The 27,256-nt window shown below is 35.3% G+C and overlaps 1 long non-coding RNA gene across 5 annotated transcripts in view; it reads left to right on the top strand.

Annotated features, from left to right (window-relative positions):
• The window catches only part of LOC143662471 (uncharacterized), a 165,275-nt gene that overhangs the window by 69,830 nt on the left and 68,189 nt on the right, over window positions 1–27,256 (top strand). For all 5 annotated transcript variants that reach the window (XR_013165334.1, XR_013165336.1, XR_013165335.1 and 2 more), the window contains one exon: window positions 21,090–21,238. This is a non-coding gene — a long non-coding RNA (uncharacterized LOC143662471). The remainder of the gene's footprint in view (window positions 1–21,089; window positions 21,239–27,256) is intronic.

Raw genomic sequence — 27,256 nt, 5'->3', positions numbered from 1 at the left:
TAGAAGACTATTCAACATTTCAAAATGTAGATATAAAATCATGTAATAATAATCAGAAATCACTTTAAATCTGTCTATTTAAAGTTTCAATACCTGCAATGTATTTCAGTAATGATTGTGTAGAAAATAGAACACTATTTTAAAGCATTTTTATTCAAAAAATAATTGCAGAAAATAAACAAAGCAAATTGACACATGATTTTCATGAACCTTCATGACATTTTCCATTAGAGAATATTAGGTTGCATAGGAAAACATTCAGAAGTTGAAAGCAATATCTTTTATTTTAATCTTACACAAGTTGACTTTTATTCCAATTGACAAAGATATCAGAATTTAACCCTGTCTCTTGACCCTCCATTTTTTGCATAAATCAATGAAATTCTCAGAATGTGGCAGTACTTTCAAGCTGTTCAAAGATCAGTTTGGCAGTAATGGAAATATTATAGGGAAAAATGTATTAACTGGAGCATTTGCAAGGATCTTTTCCCCACAATAATCAACTTTACATGCATTATATCTTCCCCAGCACTGTTTCTCATCTTTATTTTTGTAATGTACTCCCTGGGTAAGGTGGATTATATAAAAGAGTTGAAAGGCTTGATACATCACTCTCATCTTCATGCTCTACAAGATTCAAAGAAAAATCTCAGGGTATCTTTCACCCTTATTAACCATTGCCAGAAAGCTCAGTGAGGAAGCTCTTTGACTTAACAAAATACAATGTAGGAAAATCACTTTTTAATTGAAACCTTATTATATTTAAATAATTTACACTATGCAATGAATTCTTTCATTCTAAACTATTCACTACATTTCTCTTTTGAAACATATAATTATTTTCATTTCATATTTTTGTTCTTCACATATTTTGTTCTATTTTGACGTTCGTTTTTTCAAATATCAGCAATTTCAATTAAAATTAAATGACAATTTTCCAATGCTCTGTAAAATTCCACCATCTGAAATCAGATATTTAAACATGTCCATATAAATATAAATAAATAATTGAATGCATAAACAAGCAAAGGTAAAAGGACAGGTCTTCCCTGAACAGTAATTGCAAATAATAAATGTAGAAGGAATGAATTATGTAGAAAGTCATCATTAGAACACCATGACAATAATTAATTTAGACAAAATATGCTGACAGAGTATTTACAAAGTCTTAAAATATCTCCCACAAGATATTTCTTCATTCCAAATGAAGATGCAACACATTTTTAGTGGAGAATCCTTAACAAGGGAATACGATTTCTAACAGCAGCATATGAACATCATATAGTCCTTGTCATGAGACCCTAAGAAGGGCACATAGTTATCAGACAAATGGAAATTGATGGTCATTGAAGAAAACAACTGGTCAGTATTTTTCAGATGTTTGAATGTAACAAGAAAAAAATACTTTTGGACTGTTACAATATAGAGGAGTCAAGGAAATTTGACTAAATGCTTTCAGGGATTCCAAAATGGATTCTGGAACAGAAAAGGAACATATCTATATATAGCTTGGTTAATAGTACTGTAAAATTTTAATTTCTTAATTTTGATAATTCAACTAAGGTTGGGAAAGGTGTTATTATTTTAAAAAGGTGGGTGAAGCATATATGGAAGTATTCAGTGTTTATGTAACATATTTAAATTCCAAAACTATTTAAAATATAAAGTAAGTTATAAAGCTACTGACCACTGCATAATTTCTTCTGGTGGCAAAACAAAATATTAGTATTAAAGTGGCAATCAATTATTAAATTACCAAAATCTGTACTGTGAGAATTAGAAATATATTTAGTTTATTTATTACCTTGATTAGTATCAAAGCACATAATAAGAAAAAGCCCAACTTGGTCTTAAATGACATATTTTCTTTGACCAAATCTGATCACATCCAGTCACTCAAGTTTCCATTATATTAAAATGTGATATGTTATAAATATTCTATTTACACAAATATAAATCATTAGTAATGTTTATTAATTTGAACGTGAGGCAATGTGGTAATGTTGATGCATCTTATACTCATTGAAATTGATTCTAACTCTGAAAGAGACTAATTTAGCAGTGTTAAAGTTGAGCATGAAGAGTAAATTCTCTGAGTAATAAATATGTAGAGTAGAATAACAAGGGACTGTTTTCCTAGGCAAGGAAGAAGGAAAAATAAGGGGAGGCAAATGGAATGGAAAGGGGATAAAAGCTGAAGTTAAAGCAGGAACAAACATAAAGTAGGGGCTTAGTATGTGAGTCACTATGTTAAGTCTACTACATTGATAAACTCATTTCATTTTTGCAGTAACTATGAGGCTGGTTTTATCATTATCCCTATTTTGTACATAAGAAAACTAAGGTGAATGGTATGATTTCTAAATGTTGGGTTAATTTCTTTTTTTCCGTTAATTAAAAAAAAAAAGAGAAGGGGTAATTGGAGCTGAAGGGATACAGACTGTACAACGGGACTGGATATAAAAACTCAGAAATGGACAGCACAATACTACCCAATTGTAATGCAATTATGTTAAAACACTGAATGAAGCTGCATGTGAGGTATAGGTTTTTTGGTTTTTTTTTTCTTTCTATTATTGTTTTAATTCTTATTCTGTTGTCTTTTTATTTCTTTTTCTAAATCGATGCAAATGTACTAAGTAATGATGAATATGCAACTATGTGATGTTATTAAGAATTACTGATTGTACATGTAGAATGGAATGATTTCTAATTGTTTTATTAATTCTTTTTTAATTAATAAAAAAATAAAACTAAGATATAGAGAGCTTAAGTAGATAGTCAGTCCATATACTTATTAAGTGTCTGAATTTGAATTAATTGATACTCACTTAAGAACCTTCAATCTTAACCAATATGTTGTAATAGAAATCAATCTAAATAATTCACTGGATCATTTCTTTTCAATATGACTATGATAATTTGGAGAAAAGTAAAGGTAAGATATGAGCTATTGAGAAGGGTTGTTTTGACATTTGTAAAATTGCTTCAATTTTTCATTAGGCAATGGATAATAATCTTAAAATCATAAATCATTAATGGTGATTCAAAATATTTAAATATCTTGATATTCATATTATTTAACTAAATTTTCACCTTTAGACACTCTCATCCCATTAATTGTTTGAGTTTGCATATTTTCATTAATATCTCCTATTAAGCAAGATACATTTCCAAGCCTTTTGAGGTTGGAAACCTCATGGTGTGCAAAATGCCATCCTTAAATAAAATTTTACAAGTTCATCTCAAAAACAAATTAAATTTTCCTTGTACTGTTTGAAGATTAAGTAGCACTTGTTTCAAAACTTTCACTATATAGTGATATTTACTGATAGATATGATACTTTTCATTATTATTGTTAATGCAATCCTCAAGTAAATCTTTCACTTGATTACCATGGTTTTGTCCTTGGGTTTTGTTGGGGAATTTTAACTGTCTGACTACAATTAGATGATATGTAAGTAAACAAATACTTACATGTGTTTATGTTCTAAACAAAAGAGAAAACCATCATTTAACACAATTCTAATTTTTTCATAATATTATTAGATTATTTTGACTTTTATCATTAATAACTCAATTATAACACTGCTGAGTTAGTTTAACAATGATCCTTGTACAAGTATATTATTAGACATTGTTTATGATCTCACACAGTTTCCTCTTATATGGAGATCTCAAAGCCCCAGTAAATATGTGTGATTATCAAGAAAATTAAAAGTATTTTACATTATGAGAAAGATAAAGATGTTTATGTACTCCATGGACAAAATGATCATTTTATTCAGTTGTCTTGATCATCTGATGGACTCTACCTACAAAATTTATAGTGAATCACCAGGAATAAGTAAACATTTTTTTAATTCATCAGAAGGAATTACTCAATGAAATGGTGAGCTTATGTCCAAAATATTCTGTTCTGGTAGAGAGCATGTTTATTGAAGTTTGATGAATTCCTCATTTGTTTATTTTTGGAAGGATGCAAAGTATTCCAAAGGAATTTAAATTAATGAATCTAATTTAAAAACAAGGGAATTTGTATACATATAACCAAAAGCAGTGTAGGATCATGATAAAGAAAAAGAGTTTTAATCAAATTTATATTCAGATTGAATGATTTCAATGTTGGATTGAGTATTAACAACTTGGATTCCCTATAACCTGCTTCTGAATTAACTGCTGCATCCCAGAGGGGAGAGTATGATCTACATATCCCAGAAACCTCTTTCCTATATGTTCCTGGATAAGAGTACATCAATAACAGAGAGTTTGGAAAGAGGAACATAAGGGCAAAAAATCTATCATTTCTATTTACTGGAGTTTAGAGCCAGCCATGTAGATAAATATATCTTTTTTTTTTCTTGGAACAATTGCCTCTATTCAGGAAAAGAAATAAAATGAAAACGGAAAAAAAATCTATACATACCATACCCCTTGCCCCTCCCTTTCACTGATCACTAGCATTTCAAACTAAATTTATTTATTTATTTATTTATTTATTAATTAAAAAAAATTAACTAACACAATATTTAGAAATCATTCCATTCTACATATGCAATCAGTAATTCTTAATATCATCACATAGATGTATGATCATCATTTCTTAGTACATATGCATCGATTTAGAAAAAGAAATAGCAAGACAACAGAAAAAGAAATAAAATGATAATATAGAGAAAAAATAAAAATAAAAATAAAAAATACAAAAATATATAAGAAAAAAACTATAGCTCAGATGCAGCTTCATTCAGTGTTTTAACATAATTACATTACAATTAGGTAGTATTGTGCTGTCCATTTTTTTTTTTTTTAGAAATCATACCATTCTACATATGCAATCAGTAATTCTTAACATCATCACATAGATGCATGATCATCGTTTCTTAGTACATTTTCATTGGTTTAGAAGAACTAGCAATATAACCGAAAAAGATATAGAATGTTAATATAGGGAAAAAAAATAAAAGTAATAATAGTAAGAACAAAACAAAACAAAACAAAACAAAACAAAAACCTATAGCTCGGATGCAGCTTCATTCAGTGTTTTAACATGATTACTTTACAATTAGGTATTATTGTGCTGTCCATTTTTGAGTTTTTGTATCCAGTCATATTGCACAGTCTGTATCCCATCAGCTCCAATTACCCATTATCTTGTCCTGTTTCTAAATCCTGCTGAACTCTGTTACCAATGAAAAATTCCAAGTTTATTCTCGAGTGTCGATTCACATCATTGGGACCATACAGTATTTGTCTTTTAGTTTTTGGCTAGACTCACTCAGCATAATGTTCTCTAGGTCCATCCATGTTATTACATGCTTCATAAGTTTACCCTGCCTTAAATCTGCATAATATTCCATCGTATGTATATACCACAGTTTGTTTAGCCACTCGTCTGTTGATGGACATTTTGGCTGTTTCCATCTCTTTGCAATTGTAAACAACGCTGCTATAAACATTGGTGTGCAAATGTCCGTTTGAGTTTTTGCCCTTAATTCCTTTGAGTAGATTCCCAGCAATGGTATTGCTGGGTCGTATGGCAATTCTATATTCAGCTTTTTGAGGAACCGCCAAACTGCCTTCCACAGTGGTTGCACCCTTTGACATTCCCACCAACAGTGGATAAGTGTGCCTCTTTCACCGCATCCTCTCCAGCACTTGTCATTTTCTGTTTTGTTGATAATGGCCATTCTGGTGGGTATGAGATGTTACCTCATTGTGGTTTTGATTTGCATTTCTCTAATGGCCAGGGACATTGAGCATCTCTCTCATGTGCCTTTTAGCCATTTGTATTTCCTCCTCTGAGAGGTGTCTATTCAAGTCTTTTTCCCATTTTGTAATTGGGTTGGCTGTCTTTTTGTTGTTGAGTTGGACAATCTCATTATAAATTCTGGATACTAGAACTTTATCTGATATGTCATTTCCAAATATTGATTCCCATTGTGTAAGTTGTCTTTCTACTTTCTTGGTGAAGTTCTTTGATGCACAAAAGTGTTTAATTTTGAGGAGCTCCCATTTATTTATTTCCTTCTTCAGTGCTCTTGCTTTAGGTTTAAGGTCCATAAAACTGCCTCCAATTGTAAGATTCATAAGATATCTCCCTACATTTTCCTCTAACTGTTTTATGGTCTTAGACCTAATGTTTAGATCTTTGATCCATTTTGAGTTAACTTTTGTGTAGGGTGTGAGATGTGGGTCTTCTTTCATTCTTTTGCATATGGATATCCAGTTCTCTAGGCACCATTTATTGAAGAGACTGCTCTGTCCCAGGTGAGTTGGCTTGACTGCCTTATCAAAGATCAAATGTCCATAGATGAGAGGGTCTATATCTGAGCACTCTATTCGATTCCATTGGTCGATATATCTATCTTTATGCCAATACCATGCTGTTTTGACCACTGTGGCTTCATAATATGCCTTAAAGTCAGGCAGCGCGAGACCTCCAGCTTCGTTTTTTTTCCTCAAGATGTTTTTAGCAATTCGGGGCACCCTGCCCTTCCAGATAAATTTGCTTATTGGTTTTTCTATTTCTGAAAAATAAGTTGTTGGGATTTTGATTGGTATTGCATTGAATCTGTAGATCAATTTAGGTAGGATTGACATCTTAACTATATTTAGTCTTCCAATCCACGAACACGGTATGCCCTTCCATCTATTTAGGTCTTCTGTGATTTCTTTTAGCAGTTTTTTGTAGTTTTCTTTATATAGGTTTTTTGTCTCTTTAGTTAAATTTATTCCTAGGTATTTTATTCTTTTAGTTGCAATTGTAAATGGGATTCGTTTCTTGATTTCCCCCTCAGCTTGTTCATTACTAGTGTATAGAAATGCTACAGATTTTTGAATGTTGATCTTGTAACCTGCTACTTTGCTGTACTCATTTATTAGCTCTAGTAGTTTTGTTGTGGATTTTTCCAGGTTTTCGACGTATAGTATCATATCGTCTGCAAACAGTGATAGTTTTACTTCTTCCTTTCCAATTTTGATGCCTTGTATTTCTTTTTCTTGTCTAATTGCTCTGGCTAGAACCTCCAACACAATGTTGAATAATAGTGGTGATAGTGGACATCCTTGTCTTGTTCCTGATCTTAGGGGGAAAGTTTTCAATTTTTCCCCATTGAGGATGATATTAGCTGTGGGTTTTTCATATATTCCCTCTATCATTTTAAGGAAGTTCCCTTGTATTCCTATCCTTTGAAGTGTTTTCAACAGGAAAGGATGTTGAATCTTGTCAAATGCCTTCTCTGCATCAATTGAGATGATCATGTGATTTTTCTGCTTTGATTTGTTGATATGGTGTATTACATTAATTGATTTTCTTATGTTGAACCATCCTTGCATACCTGGGATGAATCCTACTTGGTCATGATGTATAATTCTTTTAATGTGTTGTTGGATACGATTTGCTAGAATTTTATTGAGGATTTTTGCATCTATATTCATTAGAGAGATTGGCCTGTAGTTTTTTTTTTTTGTAATATCTTTACCTGGTTTTGGTATGAGGGTGATGTTGGCTTCATAGAATGAATTAGGTAGTTTTCCCTCCGTTTCGATTATTTTGAAGAGTTTGAGGAGAGTTGGTACTAATTCTTTCCTGAATGTTTGATAGAATTCAGAGATGAAGCCCTCTGGTCCTGGACTTTTCTTTTTAGGAATCTTTTGAATGACTAATTCAATTTCTTTACTTGTGATTGGTTTGTTGAGGTCATCTATGTCTTCTTGAGTCAAAGTTGGTTGTTCATGTCTTTCCAGGAACCCGTCCATTTCCTCTAAATTGTTGTATTTATTAGCGTAAAGTTGTTCATAGTATCCTGTTATTACCTCCTTTATTTCTGTGAGGTCAGTAGTTATGTCTCCTCTTCCATTTCTGATCTTATTTATTTGCATCCTCTCTCTTCTTCTTTTTGTCAATCTTGCTAAGGGCCCATCGATCTTATTGATTTTCTCATAGAACCAACTTCTGGCCTTACTGATTTTCTCTATTGTTTTCATGTTTTCAATTTCATTTATTTCTGCTCTAGTCTTTGTTATTTCTTTCCTTTTGCTTGCTTTGGGATTAGTTTGCTGTTCTTTCTCCAGTTCTTCCAAATGGATAGTTAATTCCTGAATTTTTGCCTTTTCTTCTTTTCTGATATAGGTATTTAGGGCAAAAAAATTCCCTCTTAGCACTGCCTTTGCTGCATCCCATAATTTTTTATATGTTTTCATTTTCATTCACCTCGAGGTATTTTCTAATTTCTCTAGCAATTTCTTCTTTGACCCACTGGTTGTTTATGAGTGTGTTGTTGAGCCTCCACGTATTTGTGAATTTTCTGGCACTCCGCCTATTATTGATTTCCAACTTCATTCCTTTATGATCCGAGAAAGGGTTGTGTACGATTTCAATCTTTTTAAATTTGTTAAGACTTGTTTTGTGACCCAGCATATGGTTTATCTTTGAGAATGATCCATGAGCACTTGAGAAAAAGGTGTATCCTGCTGTTGTGGGATGTAATGTCCTATAAATGTCTGTTAAGTCTAGCTCATTTATAGTAATATTCAGATTTTCTATTTCTTTATTGATCCTCTGTCTAGATGTTCTGTCCATTGATGAGAGTGGTGAATTGAAGTCTCCAACTCTTATGGTATATGAGTCTATTTCCCTTTTCAGTGTTTGCAGTGTATTCCTCATGTACTTTGGGGCATTCTGGTTTGGTGCATAAATATTTATGATTGTTATGTCTTCTTGTTTAATTGTTCCTTTTATTAGTATATAGTGTCCTTCTTTGTCTCTTTTAACTGCTTTACATTTGAAGTCTAATTTGTTGGATATTAGTGTAGCCACTCCTGCTCTTTTCTGGTTGTTATTTGCATGAAATATCTTTTCCCAACCTTTCACTTTCAACCTATGTTTATCTTTGGGTCTAAGATGTGTTTCCTGTAGACAGCATATAGAAGGATCCTGTTTTTTAATCCATTCTGCCAATCTATGTCTTTTGATTGGGGAATTCAGTCCATTGACATTTAGTGTTATTACTGTTTGGATAATATTTTCCTCTAATATTTTGCCTTTTGTATTATATATATCACATCTGATTTTCCTTCTTTCTAAACTCTTCTCCACCTCTCTCTTCTGTCTTTTTGTATCTGACTTTAGTGCTCCCTTTAGTATTTCTTGCAGAGCTGGTCTCTTGGTCACAAATTCTCTCAGTGACTTTTTGTCTGAGAATGTTTTAATTTCTCCCTCATTTTTGAAGGATAATTTTGCTGGATATAGGAGTCTTGGTTGGCAGTTTTTTTCTTTTAGTAATTAAATATATCATCCCACTGTCTTCTAGCTTCCATGGTTTCTGCTGAGAAATCTACACATAGTCTTATTGGGTTTCCCTTGTATGTTTTGGATTGTTTTTCTCTTGCTGCTTTCAAGATCCTCTCTTTCTCTTTGACCTCTGACATTCTAACTAGTAAGTGTCTTGGAGAACGCCTATTTGGGTCTAATCTCTTTGGGGTGTGCTGCACTTCTTGGATCTGTAAATTTAGGTCTTTCATAAGAGTTGGGAAATTTTCAGTGATAATTTCTTCCATTAGTTTTTGTCCTCCTTTTCCCTTCTCTTCTCCTTCTGGGAAACCCACAACACGTATATTTGTGTGGTTCAATTGTCCTTGAGTTCCCTGATACCCTGTTCAAATTTTTCCATTCTTTTCCCGATAGTTTCTGTTTCTTTTTGGAATTCAGATGTTCCATTCTCCAAATCACTAATTCTATCTTCTGTCTCTTTAAATCTATCATTGTAGGTATCCATTGTTTTTTCCATCTTTTCTACTTTATCCTTCACTTCCATAAGTTCTGTGATTTGTTTTTTCAGTTTTTCTATTTCTTCTTTTTGTTCAGCCCATGTCCTCTTCATGTCCTCCCTCAATTTATTGATTTCATTTTTGAAAAGGTTTTCCATTTCTGTTCGTATATTCAGCATTAGTTGTCTCAGCTCTTGTATCTCATTTGAACTATTGGTTTGTTCCTTTGACTGGGCCATATTCTCAATCTTCTGAGTGTGGACAGTTATCTTCTGCTGCTGGCGTCTGGGCATTTTGTCAGATTTCCCTGGGTGTCGGACCCAACATGGTTTTAAGATTTTTCTGTGAAATCTCTGGGTTCTGTTTTTCTTATCCTTCCCAGTATGTGTCGCTCGTGGCACACGTTTGTCTGCGGGTCCCACCAGTAAAAGGTGCTGTGGGTCCTTTAACTTTGGAAAACTCTCGCTGTTCAGGAGGTTTGCTAGCCGAAGTGGCTTGGAAGTGTGCCGGCCAGCCCGGGATCCGAACGCGGGGAGGGTCACTGGCCGCCGTAGCCCACGAATGCACCCGTCCGAATTTCCTAGTCAGCCCGGGGCGCCAAGCTTGGCGGGAGGGTGCCAGCCGCATGGCCCGCCTGGGAAAGTGCACGTTCCCGGGGAGTCACTGGTTTGGAAGGGCCCCCCCCCAGTCGCTGTTCTCCGCGGCCTGGGGATTTCCGATCCAATTCTCTCAGTTGGTCCGGGGGGCTGCGCGTGGTGTGGGCAACAGCCCCCGTGGTTTGAGGGGACTGCCTGTCCAATTCTCCCAGCCGGCCCGGGGAGGGGGAAGGGAGTGACTCCGGCTGCTTGCCGCCCTGCCTGGTGAAGCCCGCGCTGCTCGGCGATCTCACCAGAGCGAGTTCTCTCAGCAGCCAACCATTCCAGGATGGGGTACGCAGTCTTTTTTATCTGTGTCGTGGCTTTGGGAGCTGTTCTGTATCATTTCTACTCCCCTAGTAGCTGTCCTTGGCTCTGAAGAGCCAGGCGGCCGCAGTGAGTAAAGCCATGGCGGGCATACTTGGGGACCTTACTTCACCTATGAGGAGTCAAATTTAATTGCCAACTTACAACCGCCCAGATGACAACGGACGGGGCGGGGAGGTTGGGGACCGGGGCCAAGGCTCGGCAGAAAGACCGCTCGGAGCCTCCAGAATGCTGCCGACGTTCTGGATGCCGCGGCCGCTGCTGCTGCTGCTTCAGGATAAGATATTTCATGCAAACAAAAATCAGAAAAGTGCAGGAGTAGTTTTATTAACATCTACCAAATTAGATTTCAAGTATAAAACATTTTAAAGAAATAAAGAAGGACACTGTAGTAATAAAACGAACAATTGAACAAGGAGACATTACAATCATAAATATTTACACACTAAATCAGAGTTCTCCAAAGTATAGAAGGCAAACATTGACAACACTGAAGGGAAAAATAGGCCCATCTACCATGATACTTGAAGACTTCAATTCCCCATTCTCTTCAATTAATAGAACATCTAAACAGAGATCAATAAATAAACAGGTATATTACATGACACAATAAATGAACTAGACTTAGTAGACATTTACAGAGCATTATACCCCACAAAAGCAAGATACACATTTTTCCTAAGTGCTCATGGATCATTCTCAAGGATAGATAATACACTGATCACAAAATGTGTCTCAATAAATTTAAAAAAGTTTGAAATAATGCAAAACAATTTCTCATATCATAGTGGAATAAAGTTGGAAATCAACTGCAGACAGAGGGCCAGAAAATTAACAAATATATGTAGGGTAAACAATATACTCTTAAAAACCAGTGGAGCAAAGAAGAAATTACCAGAGAAATCAGAAAAATACCTCGAGGCAAGTGGAAATGAGAACAGAACATATGAAAATTTATGGGATGCAGCAAAGGCAGGGCTAAGAAGGAAATTTATTGCCTTATATGACTATGTTAAAGACAGAGAGGAAAAATTGAGGAATTAATTGTTCACTTGGCAGAATAAGAGAAAGAACAGCAAACTAACCCCAGAGCAAGGAAAAATAAAGAAATAATGAAGATTAGATCAGAAATAAATGAACTTGAGAACATGAAAACAATTGAAAAAATCAACAAAATTATAAGTTGTTTCTTTGAGAAAAAAATCAATAAAATTGATGGAACCCTAATTAAGTTCTTGAAAAAAGAGAGAAGGTGCAAACAAATAAAATCAGAAATGGAAGAGAAGACATAAGCATTGACACCACAGTAATAAAGAGAGAATACTATGAGCAACTATATGCAAATAAACTAGACAACACAGATGAAACAGATGGCTTCCTAGAAAAAAATGAACAACCTCAACAACATCAGTAAAATAGATGACCTCAAAAAACCAATTCCATGTAAAGGGATTGAATTACACATCAAGATGCCCCTCTGAAAAAAAAGTTCAGGACAAGATGATTTCACATATGAATTCTATCAAGCATTCAAGAAAGAGTTAGTACCAATCCTGCTCAAATATTTCAAAAAAATTGAAGAAGAGTGAAAGCTACCTAACTCATTCTAATGAAGCCCACATCATTCTAATACCAAAGCCAGGCAAAGTTACCACAGGAAAAGAATATCACAGACCAATCTTTGTAATGCATGTAGATGAAAAATCCTCAACTAAATACTTGCAAATCAAATCCAGCAGCACATCAAAATAATTATACAACATGACCAAAGAGGATTTATTCCAGGTATGCAAGGATGGTTCAAAATAAGAAAATCAATTAATGCAATACACCATATCAATAAACTGAAGCAGAAACACCACATCATCAGCTCAATTGATGCAGAAAACAAATTTGGCAAAAATCAACATCTTTTCTTGATGGAAACACTTCAAAGGACATGAATAGAAGCGAACTTTCTCAACATGGTAAAGAAAAACCCACAGCTAACATGATCCTCAATGAGGAATGACTGAAAAATTTCCCTCTAATATCAGGACAAAACAAGGATGTCCATTTTCACCATTTTTATTCAACAATAGAAGTACTAACCAAATAATCAGACAAGTAAATGAAATAAAGGGCTTACAAATTGGAAAGGAATAAGTAATACTCCCACAGTTTGTTGATTATATGATACTATATGTCAAGAATTCCAAAAAATCTATAGCAAAGCTACCCACACCAATAAAAGTGGCACAATACAAGAACAACACCCTCAGTTCAGTAGTGTTTCTATAGAGTAGGAATGCGCAATCTGAGGGGGAAATAAAGGGAAAATCCCCTTTTACAATAACAACCATGAGAATCAAATATTGATGAATAAATTTAAGGACACAAAAGACTTATACACAGAAAACTACAAGACATTTTTAAAAGACATCATGGAAAACCTAAGTAAATGGAAGGGCATATCATGTTCATAGATTGGAAGATTAAATATAGTCAAGATTTAAATTATACCCAAATTATTTATAGATTCAATGCAATGCCAATTAAAATCCCAAAAACTTACTTTGCAGAAATAAAAAAAAAAAAACAGTCACATTTATTTGAAAGGGAAGAGTCTCACACTACCTGACTTTAAAGCGTATTATGAAACTACAGTGGTCAAAGCAGCATGGTATTGTCATAAAGATAGAAATACTGAAAAATGCAATAAAATAATGTTCAGATATAGACCTTCTTATCTATGGATAACTGATCTTTGATAAGACAGTCAAGCCAATCCTCCTGGGAGAGAGTAGCTTCTTCAATAAATGATGCTTGGAGTACTGCAGATCCATACGCAAAAGATGAAAGGGGATCCATATCTCATACCCATACAAAAATAATTTAAAATGGATCAAAGACCTAAACATTAGAACTAAGACCATAAAGTTTTTAGAAGAACGTGTAGGGAAATTTCTTATGAAATTTGTAATAGGAGGTGGTTTCCTACACTTTATATTCAAAGCACAAGCATTGAGGAAAGAAATAGATAAATGTGAACTCCTCAAAATTAAATAATTTTGCATATCAAAGAACTTTGTCAAGAAACTAAAAAGGCAGCCTATGCAATGGGAGACAATATTCAAAAACCACATATCAGATAATGTTTTAGTATCCAAAATATATAAAGAGATTCTTCAACTCAAAAACAAAAAGACAAACAAACCAATTTAAAAATGGACAAAAGTCATGTAAAGAAACTTCTCAGAAGAGGAAACACAAATGGCTAAGAGACACATAAAAAGATGCTCAATTTCACTGGTTATTAGAGAAATGCTAATCAAAACTATATGAGCTATCATCTGACATCCAATAAAATCACTATTATTAAAAAAAAACAGAAAATGACAAGTGCTGGAGAGGATGTGGAGAAAAAGTCACCCTTATCCACCTTTGGTGGGAATGCAAAATGGTACAATCACTCTGAAAGGCAGTTTGGCAGTTCCTTAGAAAGCTAAATACAAAATTGTCATATGATCCAGCAATCTGATTATTAGGTACATATTCAGAGGCCATGAGGACAAGGACATAAACAGACATTTGCCCACCATTGTTTACAGCAGTATTATTTATGATTGTCAAGAGCTAGAAAGAGTCTAAATGCTCATCAATAAATGAGTGGCCAACTAAGCTGTGATATACACAGATGATGAAATATTATGCAGCTGTAAAACAGAAGGGTCTCTCAATGAAGAGAGACTGAAATTTTCCCCTAAGAACAGGTACAAGATAAGGATGCCCACTGTCACTGCTATTATTCAACATTGTGCTAGAATATCTAGTTAGAGCAATCAGGCAGGATAAAGAAGTAAAAGGCAACCAAATTGAAAAGGAAGAAGTAAAACTCTCATTATTTGCAAATGATATGACACTGTATTTGGAAGATCCTAAGAAATCTACAGCAAAGTTACTTGAACTATGTTCTAGTTTGCTAGCTGCTGGAATGCAATATACCAGAAACGGAATGGCTTTTAACAAGGGGAATTTAATGAGTTGCTAGTTTACAGTTCTAAGGCCGAGAAAATGTCCCCATTACAACAAGTCCATAGTAATGTCCAATCAAAGGCATCCAGGGAAAGATACCTTGGTTCAAGAAGGCCGATGAAGTTCAGGGTGAAGTTCAGGGCTTCTCTCTCGGCTGGAAGGGCACATGGTAGACACGGCGTCATCTGCTAGCTTACTCTCCTGGCTTCTGGTTTCATGAAGCTCCCCGGGAGGCATTTCCCTTCTTCATCTCCAAAGGTTGCTGGCTGGTGGACTCTGCTTCATGGTGCTGCAGCATTCTCTGCTCTCTCTGAGTCTCTCTGAGTCTCCAAAATATTTCCTCTTTTATAGGACTCCAGTAAACCAATCAAGACCCACTCAAATGGGTGGAGACATGTCATCCCCTAATCCGGTTTAACAACCGTTCTTAACTAAATCTCATCAACCAGGGAGATGATCCCATCACAGTCCCAAATACACAGCATTGAATAGAGACTATTTTACCTTTAAGAAATGGGATCCATATTAAAACATGGCTTTTCTTAGGGGGCATACTTCCCTTCAAACCAGCACAAACTAATAAACAAATTCAGCAAGGTGGTGGGATATAAAATTAATGTGCAAAATTCAGTAACATTTCTATACACAAGCAATGACCTGTCTGAGGAGTCAGTTAAGAAAAAAATCATTCAATATAGCAACTAAAAGAATCAAGTACTTATGAATGAACTTAACTAGGGAAGTAAAGGACTTGTACACAGAAGAACTATATAATATTGGTAAAAGAAATCAAAGGGGATCTAAATAAGTGGAAAGACATTCCCTGCACATGGATAGGAAAACTAAATATAGATAAGATATCAATTCTTGGCAAATTGATCTACAGATTCAACACTGTATCAATCAAAATTCCAACAACCTACTTTGAAGATTTGGAAAACCTAACTACTGAATTCATCTAGAAGGGAAAGAGACCCCAAATAGCTAAAAGCATCCAAAAATAGAAGAAGAAAGTGGGAGAATTAACACTCCCTGACTTCAAAACCTATTGTAAAGCCACATTGGTTAAAACAGCATGGTACTGGTACAAAGATAGAAGCATCAACCAATGGAATTGAAACAGGAATGCAGAAATAGACCACCAAATCTATGGTCAGCTGAATTTTGACAAGGCCCCCAAATCCCATTAACTGGGGCAAAATAGCCTTTTCAGTAATTGAACATGGAAGAACTGTGTATCTATAGCCAAAGGATATCTATCTTACTCTACACAAAAATTAACTCAAAATAGCTCAAACACCTGAATATGAGAACTCGCACCATAAAGCCTCTAGAATAAAATGTAGGGGAACATCTCGAAGACCTAGTAATAGGAGGTAGTTTCCTAAACTTTACACCAAAAACACAAGCAACAAAAGAGAAAATAGATAAGGGGCACTCCTCAAAATCAAATGTTTCTGCACTTCAAAATAATTTGTCAAAAAAGTGAAGAGACAGCCAACTCAATGAGAGAAAATGTTTGGAAATCACAGGTTTGATTTCCTGTATATGCAAAGAAATCATACAACTCAACAGCAAAAGAACAAACAACCCAATTATAAAATGGGCTAAAGATATGAATAGGCATTTTTCTGAAGAGCAAATACAGATGTCTCAAAAGCACATGAAGAGATGCTCATTTTCATTGGTTATAAAGGAAGTGCAGTTCAAGACTACAATGAGTTACCACCTCACACCTATAAGAATGGCTGTTATTAAACAAACAGGAATCTATAAATGTTGGAGAGGATGTGGAGAAATGGGGACGCTTATGCACTGCTGGTGGAAATGTATAATGGTGCAGCCACTATGGAAGACTGCTTGACAGTGCCTTAGGAAACTAAATATCAAGCTTCCCTATGACCCAGCAATTGCACTACTTGTTATATACCCAGAAGAGCTGAACGCTACAACACAAAGACACGTTTGCACTCCGATGTTCATAGCAGCATTATTCACAATCACCAAAAGATGGAAACAAACCAAGTGCCCATCAACAGATGAGTGGATCAAAAAAAATGTTGTATATACAGATGACAGAATATTTCACAGTAGTAAGACAAAATGACGTCCTGAAGTGCATGACAAGATGGATGGGCATTGAGGACATAATGCTGAGTGAAGTTGGTCAAATACAGAAGGGTAGATATTGTATTATTCCACTTTTATGACCAGTATAAAGGTATAATCAGACCTATAATATAGAATAAAGGAGACTTAAAGGTTCATAGAAACTAGAGATAGATGAACCATTAGCTAATAAGGTTGAACACCAATGTAAGGGACTAGATACAAGTGAAGGTGGTTCTCTGGTAGATCTGTAAGTACTATTACCATATTGTAGATGAAAAAGATTGAAAGGGGTTGTATAGACCTATGTGTCCTACTGATTAACATCAGAAATATGAATTAGTTCTCAACGATACTTCAAATATGTGATTCTTGTATAAAGAGTGGTTAAGTCCAGGTGGGGGGAAATCACTATGACATGTATGAGCTATGTTCAAAAGGAAACCATCAGCACTATCACAGCAACAGCAGAGGCAAATAATGGGAGGTGGGACAAGAGTTAAGAGGAGGTTTAGATTTCCTACTTGGCAAGGGTATGTTTATTTGTTATCATTCTCTTGGGAACAATGAAATTATCTAAAATTGAGAATCTTGATGGACTGTGGACTTTGGGCCCTTCTACATAATGCCTGATGAATGCAGGTGGTTGAAGGAAACACTGATGGAGAAGTAGATTGGCAAATATTGGTGATTACTTATGAATGAGGGTTGTGCTGCCATCAAAAAGAACAGTTGTGAGGTATGCAATGATGTGAATGAACATGTGGGACATTTGGAGAGACAAAATAAGCCAGAAACAAAAGAACAACAATGGTATGGTCACCTTTGGAAAATGCTTATAAGAAAACAAGGACATAGATTGTAAGCTTTTAGAGCAGACACATTAAGTTTGGAGTGGTGATTATTATTTCTGGATTTTGAGAGGCTGTTTTATATATATAACTGAAAGTTTACAGATAAGAATGAAACCAAACAGGTTGGAATTAAAGCAATTCAGAACATAGGGGTAAAGAAGACAGTGTCTATATTGTAGAATCACGCATAATCTTTGAGACCAATGGAAGAAAGGTTTATTTGATCTGGAACTGAAATTTTCTGTAGTGCATAATCTAATTCAACCTATCTGTATAGCTCACTTGAACAACTGAAACTCAGGGAGCACAGAATAAGAAAGAGGTCCTTTAATCCTGTATAGATTATTGTAATGCCTGATACATTCTAGAGTATATTAAGTAGATAATCAAAAAGTATTGGCAAAGTCCCCTGAGGGATGGCAGAAAGAATATGGAACTATTAAGCCTTACCATCAGGGAATCCCCTGATACTGTGTCAAACTTTAGGGACACCCAATTATGCCCTTGATGATAAGGCTTAGTCTTGTGAAGCTTATGTAGGTAGTGTAGAAGCTTACACCACCTATAGGCATGCCTAAAAGTTACTTCTGGGGGACCTCTGTTATTGCTCAGATGTGGACTCAGTCTCTCTAATCTGAGCTCTGCAAGTGAAATCATTGCTCTCCCCACTAAATGAGCTATGATATTCAGGGGTGAAAGTCTCCCTGGCAACATGGGAGATGACTCCCAGGGATGAATCCAGACCTGGCACCATGGGGTTAACAATTCAATCCTGACCAAAAGGAGAAAAAGAAGTGTAATTTGTAAAGTATCAGTGGCAGATAGAGTTCAAATAGAGTTTAGGGGCTACTCTGGGGGCTGCTGTCACATAAGCTTCAGTTAGATCTTGCAACTTTTCATAACCTGCCAACCCCAAACCAGGACCATTCCAGCCAATCCTGAAGAACACCTAGGGCAATATATAAGATTCCACAAGGGTTCCATGCACTAGCATAACTTTTCAGAAATCTACAACCTCCAGGTGGGGCCCTGGTCCAGATAAATCCTGAAACTTAGCCCAGCCTCTCCAGAACATCAGATAGTTCCATCTCCCTACCCCATATTAGTGACAGACTCTTCCAATATCAAAAATTTGGTGTTGCTATAGCCCAAACACCCCTAAAGAGAGGAATGGAAATATCCAAGGTGCTGTTGAATTTATACAGAGAAGATTGGATTTAACAAATGAATATGAATGCTGAATCATTAAATCGATCTCTTTTAGTCTCTAATATTTTAGATCAGCTAGAAATATAACATAAAATTGTGAAATTATAACCCATGTAAAATTCTGCAATATGTTCTACTAATTGTAGTGCTGTGCTTTGAAATTTATAGCTTTTTTGTACATATGTCATTTTTTCATTAAAAAGGAGGAAAAAAGTCAATTGTGATGATAAAAAAATATTTAATCCCTCTAGCCTCCTATATTCTGGAGCAGCTAGAAGGAAAAATATGAATGGATCACATGGTAGCTCATGACACACTCTGGGATCTGTCCTGTAACTACTTTTTGAAGAGTACTTTGAAAACTATTGCGTTTTTATTTCTTTGCTTTGCATATATGTTATGCTATATAATAATAATAATAATAATAATAATAATAATAACATATTTTGGGTAATGCATTTCCTAATTTAACTTGGATGGTCAGTTTAGTTGAACACCATCAGTATATGGAATATTGAGTAGGGTGCCAGATTTTGTTGGTTTGTCCATATTAATGTGATGCCCCAATATATCTCAAAGTAATTTGGGCAGTGAAGAAAAAGTTATTTCCAATGTCCCCTTGGGGGACTGGGGAGAAAGGAGGAAATATTCAATTTTCCCATTTAGAGAATTTCTGATATTCTTGCAAGGAGTGGGGGCAGCCATATTAATAGGCTGAGCCCTTGATTTGGCAGTTTGCCACTATGAAACATTCCTACAAATGTTAGGTTAAGCCTGCTTAAATTTAGTTCTAAGAGTCACCCCCAGAGAACCTTCTTTGTTGTTCAGATGTGGCCTCTCCCTCTGAACCATCTCAACAGGTGAACTTGTTTTCCTCCCCCCATGTGGGCCATGACTCCCAGGCATGTAAATCTACCTGGTAACTTGAGGCAAAATTCCTGGGATAAGCCAGGACTTGGCACCAAGGGATTGAGAAGGCTTTCTTCACCGAAAGGGGGAAAAGATAAATGAGACAAAAAAAGTTTCAGTGACTAAGAGATTTCAAACTGAGCCAAGAGGTTATTCTGCATAATGTGGTACATTTGTTACAATTCATTAAAGAACATTCTAATAATTGCACTAATTATTATAGTTCATCATTTGCAATAAGGTTTATTGCTTCTTTTGTATAAATACAATTTGTGTATTTTCTATTTTGTTGCTAGTAAAAATTGCACAACCTAAAATTTTCCCTTTTAATCATATTCAAATATATAATTCAGAGCTGTTATTCATTTTCACAATTTTGTGCCACTATTATTGCCATCAATTACACAATTTTACCATCAACTGAATTAGAAACTCTGTGTAATTTAAGTATTAATCCTCATTTCTTATTCCTACCTGATATTCTACATTATGACTATGAGTTAGCTCTCTATTTTATGCATGATTTTTTTCTAAACCTATAATTTCTCTAATTAAGAAATAGATAAGAAAAAATTCTCAGTAAGAAATAAAGAGCACCAGAAATGGTAATTCTAGGGGTTAATATAAAATTCTGTGGTTTAACATAAAAGCTTTATAGATATACCTTTCCCAGTTTTTAAACCCAGCTTCTTTAAAAGATGTAGGACTGTATAAAACAATAATTATATCATTATAGCAATATGGGAATTATTCATCAAGACATACAAATAACAACACTAAATGTGAACTCTATAAACTCTTCAATCAAATTCAGAGATTGTCACACTGGATGAAATTGCAAGATCCAAATATGTACTGCCTATAAGAGAACTGCATTAGATTCAAAGAAACAAATAGATTGAGGGTAAAATCATAGAGACAGATATATTGAAACAATAACGATTAGAGAACTGGAGTTGTCATGTTAATATCAGAAAAATTAATGTTATGATATGACATATTACTAGAAACAGGTGGACAATTTCATAGCAATTATAGGATCAATACCTTAAGAAGACATATAAAACATGTGCACTTAACAGGTAAGCCCCAAAATACAGTGGTAAACTGAGGTAATCTCCAGAATAACTCAGTAGTAAAGGAAAGTACATGGTTACTATAACCTGATGTTCCCCAACTCAGTTTTTCTCACTTTATGCTGTAAACTTCACATTTATCCTGACTGATTTAATTGTATTTCATTGTTTGGTTTGTCCATAGTATATACTCCCACTGACTGCCCAGCCTGTATCAATTTTAAGAAAATAGAGTTGGTGTGCTATAAATGTTTCTGAATGAACAAGTGAATGAATGAAAAGCAACTGAGCCAGAGGTGGAGAAACAAGGGAAAACAGCATATTCTAAGAAACGTGAGTTATTCAAAATATCTACAGTGGCATTTCCCAAACTGAATTTCTATATATTTTCTTAGGTATTCAGTGAAAAACAAATGTTTGATGTTCAAATTTTCCCCTCTTTGCTTCTTTCTTGGATATCCTTAATGCCTATTACTATATTGAAACCTGTTTCCTCACTTTCACAAACATATTTGACAAGAATTTTATTAAATATCTTAAATAATTTTTCCCCATAACATTGTTTGAATGTGCTGACTTCTAGTATAACATCTTTCTGAGTAGGAGATGACACCAGAGAGGTACTGTGTTCAGCCCACAAGAATTCCTTTCTAATCATAAAGACATGATTAAAATTTTAAATTAGTTTGTGCAGGCTATAAAAACTATTGAAAGATTTTTCATAAGGGAATAACATTGTGTAAACTCCATTTTAGAAATATTTTAGCATTTAGAGGATGTGTTGGAGGAGAGCCAGGCTAGAGGCAGAGAGGATATTTGAAAGTTTGTGTCAATGATCCCGGCTATAAATGATGAAATCTGGGACTACATTTATGAAAGTGGAAGAGGGTGGAAGGGTAAAATTAAATAAACATATTTAGAAATTAAAATTCACATATCTCCATGACTAATTACATCAAAGAGTGAGAGATAAGTGATGTAAACATAGGCAAGACACGATGTAATGGGCCTAGAAATATTTTCTTGTTCAGCAATCAGTAAATATCCCTGAAATATGTTGTTTAACATAGATTCAATGAATTCGGTAGAGATTCTTTTTACCTGTTTGTTTATCCCCAGCCACAATAAGCTAGACAGACTAAATCTCATTTTCCAGGTGTGACTTTGAAGACTGAAAAGAAGATTGTTCATTTTGGAAACTTCATTTGCCCTTGAATCTTGTCATTCATTTTATTTTCTTCACAGACATTCTTGAATACCTTTTTGTTTTCTCCTTCCAGTCTTTTAGAGGAAGCATTTACATTGACAATATTGATGAATTTGTTCAGATCACCTGCCAACTCATAGACTGGTGATTTCCTTTTTCTAACTCCCTTCTTTTGTCTAAATTCAAGATGCCATCAACCATGTAGCTTCCCTAAAGTGATCAGCAAACTTCATGTCCTTCAGCACAATTTCCATCATGGATTTTGTCCTGCACCACCCATTTCAATAGTATGTTGGAGTGTTCAAGCAGTTTTGTTTTTTAATTTCTTCAAATCTCACACCTTTTGGTTTATCCTGCAGTCTCCTGGGAAATCACTTTTAGATTTTCCTTACGATGAGTGGTTTCATTCACACCATCCATTGTTCTCTTCTGAAGTTTTCTTCATTCATTGGAGATGCTTTTAAAATCTTTCTTGATCAGTCATATGAGATTGGAGCAATTTTTCTGCCTTGTGGCGTGAGTGAGTCTGTTTTTGAAGGAGACCCATCATCTTTCCATGAGATGAGAGCTCAGGGGGCTTCCTTTTCTATTCTTTTCCAGAAGGTCTACTGTATCTTTGAGTTAAGGACTGTTCAGATTTGTACTGAGTTTTGCAAAACAAAGAACTTTCAATGTCAAAGGGCTGGTCTCCACCACAGAGGACTCAAGAGCTTTGCAGGCTAGTGACATTAAGCCAGTCTTTTCAAGGACTTTATGCTGCTGTTCAGCATGGACAGAAATACTTTGTCTTGCTCTTTTTGCCTTCATACAGTATGTCAGGATTTTAGTGTTAGAACAACCATAGCAGTACATACCAGGATTTCCATTGGGAAACTCAAAGATACCTGAGAACTGTTTCAGACATCATCATAGAGCAAGGCAGAGCTGATCCAGGGCCAGCTGGGGAGACACTCTGGCTGCCATCAGCAGGCCTTCCATCACTCCAGAGGTCAACAAAAGCCCTGCCTCCAAAGCCAATAAAATTTTAACCACAACTCACTATACAGAACAAACAAACAAGTGCCTGCCAACTATGACAGACTCTCAGGTAGGCAGGGGGAGGGGCATATAAGCAATGTTTATTTAAAAAGTGCTACTTAAATTTGATCTACTCTTTCTAGAAATAGAATGTGTACTGTGCATTAAGGAAAGGAGAAATGGCTAATCACAGTCATGGTAGACTGGCCCATGTGCTTTGGCTTCTCTGTCTTGCATAAACCTAAAGTAAACTTAAAGGATAAATCAATGCCATGCCAGGACCCTTCCATACACAGGAGCATGAAAGGGTAAAATGGTGAGATATCTTAGTAGATGACTCCTCTGCTTAATTCTCTGGGTGTGCTTATTCTCCTGACTTAGAGTTTTTCCTGCTCTTGGGAAGCATGGTCCTGCCTATAAAGACATAGTCATCTGCCTCCCCTGAAGTTCCCATCTTTCCTTGGAGTTTGGTCAATGCTGGCAGTGGCAGAGAACTGTAGTGTCTCACCAAATGTATGAGCTAAGAGACCTGGATTTCAATCATAAGAATGCAGGAGAAATCTTTTGGAACTGGCACATTCTTAATAATTCATGATTTTCTGTTGACCTATTTTCCCCACCAATCCAAGACTTCCTGGATGGGGAGATCTCTCCTTAGGGGTGACTGGATGACATAGGTTTCCTACCTTATGTTTTCCTACCATCTGCATCACATGCCTCCCAAGGTGCCTTGGGATGATCTCTATTCGCTAAACCATCTTAGGAAGTGAGCCTTTACAGGGGAGAGATCCTTCCCTTCACTTGAATTTATAACCCATTATTTCATTAAATGACATCTCATACTCCTATGATCTCTTTTGCAGATTCAGACTTAGAGTCATTTTCCCAGCTCTTAGAACTCTGCCAAGTGACTTGCTCCTTGAGATAACTGAGATAACCATAAGATGAGGCAATGTGGAGGCCTTGATGGACTCCAGGGCTTTGGGGTCACAGGTCCCTCTGTGTTGTGGGGAATGCAAACTGGTGGTTTGTATTTACCACTGGCTTGGTGGTGAGGTGAATGATGTGGAAAACGCCTGAAGTGGTCATTGTTTCTTTGTGTACAATTCATTTATTACATAAAAATTAATTGGCATTTAAAAACTTAATAACTGTTTCTGAAAGTAAAAGAATCCAGCCACAGACCAAAAAAGAAAAAGAAAGAAAAAACAGAATGAGATGCTAGGGAGCGTATAATTCAGGACTTTTTAGTTGAAGATGAAAGAGAGACCTCAGAATTGCTTTACTTTAAATAGGGAGTTCGGTTTGGCATATTGGGAGTACATAGAATTGAAATTCTGCAGGAGCCAGGGCTGTCCTTGGACCTCAGGTATTAATCAGGGAATCACAATGCCAAGGAAGGATTCTGTGTGCCTCTGACTATCAGTGAATCAGAAAAGGCCTCTGGGTGTTTGTAGGTAGTTATCATATCAAGTTTCTCATCCTTTAGGTACATGGCTGCTGAAATTTGTAGTCTAGGTTTCTAAAATAAGATTTAAGAAGAGAAAATTTTGAGTTGTATATGGCTGTACCTGAGGGGCTATATTTCATAACCTACATATCATTTTCTCCCATTTAAAAAATGCTAATCAAAGAAATGATGACTGGTTCCCTAGAAAAGCAGTGGTCAAGAAAAGCTAATAAACCACAATTGAATTTTGCTTATTAATAATGTAGTCCTTAATTTTATGAATGTTTTTATTAGCTCTATTAATTTTCTGTGGATTCTGTGGGATTTTCTATTGATCAGATCAAGTGATCAGTATATAGAGATGCTTCTATTTCTTCCTTTAAACTTTTGATACTTTTATTTCTTTTTCTCTTCTAAATTATCTGGCTAGAACTTCTTGTACAATGTTGAAAAATAGTGATGAAACCAGGCATTCTTTTCTTGAACCCAATATTAGGGGAAAACTTTCAGTCTTTTAGCATTGAGAAGAATGTTCTCTGTGAGAGTTTAAAAATCATGTCAGGGAACTTATCTTCTATTCCTAGTTTTGTGTGTGTCTTTATTATGAAGAAAACTTAGATTTTCTCCAAATGCCTTTCTGCATCAATTGAGGTGATCACGTTTTCTCCCTCCTTCATTCCATTAATGTAGTATATAGCATTGACTTGGATAATAACTCTTTGGTAATGATGAATAATCCTTTTAATTGAATTTTAATTTGGATGTAGAATTTGGCTTGCCAATATTTTGTTGAAGATTTGTGCATTTTTATTCACAGTTAATTGGTCTCAAATTTTTCTTTTCTATGTTGACTTTATCTGACTTTGGTATTGGGGTAAAACTAGCCTTGTAGAGTAAGTTAGGGAATGTTCTCATCTCTTAAAATTTCTGAAGGAATTTGAGAAGGATTGGTGGAAATTTTTCCTTGGATGTTGGCAGAATTTATTCATGAAGCCATCCAGTCTTGGATTGGATATATTTTTGATTACTGACTCAAATTTTTAATTTCTTATTGGGCTATTGATATTTTCTATTTCCTTGATTTATTTTGAGCTTTTTTGTGTTTCTAGAAATATGACTATTTCACCTATTATCCAATTTCTCAGTGTACACTTGTTCACTTCCTTATTTTCATCAATTTAGTTTAAAAAATGTCCTATCATGGGTGGGCAATGGTGGCTCACTGGCAAAATTCTCACCTGCCATGCTGGAGACCTGGGTTCATTTCCTGGAGACTGTCCATGCAAAAAAAATTCCTAAAAAACATACCATAAGTATGTTTCCTCAATGAGTTAAAAATCTACAAGTTTCATTCATTTATTCATTCATTCAACACAAATTGCAGAGTATCTACCATAGGCCAAGCATTATGTTAGATATTGGGATATATTGATTAAAAAACAGTAATGGTTTTGATAAAGTACATTTTCCCTTATCTTGACCGATCTGCCAGCCTTACTACTTGTGTGCCACTGCCTGCTCCCTTCCCTGTCCTATATCAGAATGGATCTTATAGCTGCAGGATTGCAGAGAAAAACAATTGAGAATGAAGAGAGTAGTGGAAAAAAGGCAACTTCAGACCCTACCTATTCTAGTATCAAAGGCACCCCAACCTCTCCCTCCTCTCTCTTTCTAAACCCTGCTACCCAGGAGTCTTAGAGGTTAATAAATGGAAAATTCCTTCTCTTCCTCCTCACTCCAAGCCATAACAGGTTCTAGAAGGTCTAATTCCTGCAAAGGGAGACATTGCATACTAAGTGGTCCCAATCACAACCTCAGAAAATCCTTCACCCATATCTATGGAAAAAAACCATCCTAAGTACAACCTCAGGATATCCTTCATCCTACCCAATAAATGATGCCCCCTTAATATCTTCCCGTGCTTTTCCCCCAACCTATTAAATAGCTGCTATCCTTTGTGTCAATGGAGTTGAATTCTACTCTCTGTCATCTGTTATATCAACCTCCTGAAAAAAAGTCATCCTTTACTATTTAATATTCAGTGATCTGTTTTTGTATTTAACAATCCCTTCTTGATTAATCAATCACATAGATAAATGTATTATATTGTGATAAGATTCAGGAGGAACATTAAAGCATACTGTTTAAAAGAGTAAAAGCACAGGGGATTCCAATTAACAGTGAGGGGCTTAGGGAATGGCTTTCTGAATTTTGAGTGGTGATAGACATGGTAGAGGAAATTAGATATTCATATCATCTTTTGGTTTGAATGAAATGATAGGAGATGATTCACAAATATATGAATTGAAGGAGATGGAATGTCATATCAATATTCCCATCAGATGTTAGAATGTTTTATCTCCTATAGTTAAAAAAAAACCCTGTAATCATCCATATATGCATTAAGTGTATAAGTGCCTGGTAATTTGATGCAGATATCTGCTCACCTTACAAAACAATCATCAGCATATTGTCTACCTTTACCCCTGCTTCATTCAATGCTATCTTTTTTTGCTGTCATCCACCACTCTGTTGTTCAGAAGAGAGATATTGTGCTCCTGTGAGGGAATGGGGTGTGGCTTTTCCAAAGCAAACATCTCAGTATAGGTCTAAAAGCAGGGTGGTGATGTTGGTCTGTGGTAGGAATGGGCCACTACTGTAGGTCCAAAATATTTGG

Source organism: Tamandua tetradactyla, chromosome 18 (assembly GCF_023851605.1).
Source record: "Tamandua tetradactyla isolate mTamTet1 chromosome 18, mTamTet1.pri, whole genome shotgun sequence".
NCBI lineage: Eukaryota > Metazoa > Chordata > Mammalia > Pilosa > Myrmecophagidae > Tamandua > Tamandua tetradactyla.
This window is presented reverse-complemented; position numbering and strand designations above follow the sequence as displayed.